The sequence below is a fragment of the Arachis stenosperma genome, chromosome 6 (assembly GCF_014773155.1).
Source record: "Arachis stenosperma cultivar V10309 chromosome 6, arast.V10309.gnm1.PFL2, whole genome shotgun sequence".
In the NCBI taxonomy this organism is placed as follows: domain Eukaryota; kingdom Viridiplantae; phylum Streptophyta; class Magnoliopsida; order Fabales; family Fabaceae; genus Arachis; species Arachis stenosperma.
The window spans coordinates 60,200,468-60,202,431 of NC_080382.1; the positions used below are offsets into that span (position 1 = coordinate 60,200,468).

Sequence of the window (1,964 nt, forward strand, 5' to 3'; positions counted from 1 at the left end):
GGTTCCTCATTGGGGAACTCAATGGATGTTGGTGCACGCCCATTGAGGTCTTCCTCTGTGGCGTCCACCTCCTCTCTTTCCTCTCCATATTCGGCCATAGTTATGGCTTTGCACTCTCCTTTTGGATTTTCTTCTGTATTACTTGGGAGAGTACTAGGAGGGAGTTCAGTAACTTTCTTGCTCAGCTGACCCACTTGTCCTTCCAAATTTCTGATGGAGGACCTTGTTTCATTCATGAAACTTTGAGTGGTTTTGATTAGATCAGAGACCATTGTTGCTAAGTCAGAGGTATTCTGCTTAGAACTCTCTGTCTGTTGCTGAGAAGATGATGGAAAAGGCTTGTTATTGCCAAGCCTGTTTCTTCCACCATTATTGTTATTGAAACCTTGTTGAGGTCTCTCTTGATTCTTCCATGAGAAATTTGGGTGATTTCTCCATGAAGAATTATAGGTGTTTCCATAGGGTTCTCCTAGGTAATTCACCTCTTCCATTGAAGGGTTCTCAGGATCATAAGATTCTTCCTCAGATGAAGCTTCCTTAGTACTGCCAGGTGCATTTTGCATTCCAGACAGACTTTGAGAAATCAAATTGACTTGTTGAGTCAATATCTTGTTCTGAGCCAGTATGGCATTCAGAGTGTCAATCTCAAGGACTCCTTTCTTCTGACTAGTCCCATTGTTCACAGGATTTCTTTCAGAAGTGTACATGAATTGGTTATTTGCAACCATTTCAATTAGCTCTTGAGCCTCTGTAGGCGTCTTCTTCAAATGAAGAGATCCTCCAGCAGAGCTATCCAAAGACATCTTGGATAGTTCAAAGAGACCATCATAGAAGATACCTATGATGCTCCATTCAGAAAGCATGTCTGAGGGACATCTTCTGATTAATTGTTTGTATCTTTCCCAAGCTTCATAGAGGGATTCTCCATCCTTCTGTCTGAAGGTTTGGACTTCCACTCTAAGCTTACTCCATTTTTGAGGTGGAAAGAACTTTGCCAAGAAGGCATTGACTAGCTTTTCCCAAGAGTCCAGGCTGTCTTTAGGTTGTGAGTCCAACCATATTCTAGCTCTGTCTCTTACAGCAAAAGGGAATAGCATCAGTCTGTAGACCTCAGGGTCAACCCCATTAGTCTTGACTGTGTCACAGATTTGCAAAAACTCAGCTAAAAACTGATGAGGATCTTCCATTGGAAGTCCATGGAACTTGCAATTCTGTTGCATTAGAGAAACTAATTGAGGCTTAAGCTCAAAGTTGTTTGCTCCAATGGCAGGGATAGAGATGCTTCTCCCATAGAAGTCGGGAGTAGGTGTAGTAAAGTCACCCAGCACCTTCCTTGCATTGTTGGCATTGTTGTTGTTTTCGGCTGCCATGTGTTCTTCTTCTTTGAAGAATTCGGTCAGGTCCTCTAAAGAGAGTTGTGCTTTGGCTTCTCTTAGCTTTCTCTTCAAGGTCCTTTCAGGTTCAGGGTCAGCTTCAACAAGAATGCCTTTGTCTCTGCTCCTGCTCATATGAAAGAGAAGAGAACAAGAAGATGTGGAATCCTCTATGTCACAGTATAGAGATTTCTTGAGGTGTCAGAGGAAAAGAAAAATAGAAGAAAGAAGGTAGAAGAATTCGAACTTGATGAGATAAAGTTCGAATTGTGCATTAAGAAGGAGTAGTACTCCATAAATAGAAGGATGTGAGAAGGAGGGAAGAGAATTTTCGAAAATTCAATTAAAAAGATTTTGAAAACATTTTGAAAAACACTTAATTGATTTTCGAAAATAAAAGTAAGAAAGAAATCAAGTGATTTTTGAAAAAGGATTTGAAATTAGAAATCAAAAAGATTTGATTGAAAACTATTTTGAAAAAAATGAGGTTAAGAAGATATGATTAGTTTTTAAAGAGATGTGATTGAGAAGATATGATTTGAAAACAATTTTAAAAGATATGTTTTGAAAACAATTTTAAAAGATTTGATT

The 1,964-nt window shown here is 39.1% G+C and overlaps 1 non-coding gene across 1 annotated transcript; it reads left to right on the top strand.

Moving 5' to 3' along the window:
* Nucleotides 1-857: 857 nt before the first annotated feature.
* LOC130938388 (small nucleolar RNA R71) lies at nucleotides 858-965 on the top strand. Its single transcript, XR_009069555.1, has one exon. It is a non-coding gene; the product is annotated as a small nucleolar RNA R71 (small nucleolar RNA).
* Nucleotides 966-1,964: the final 999 nt, after the last annotated feature.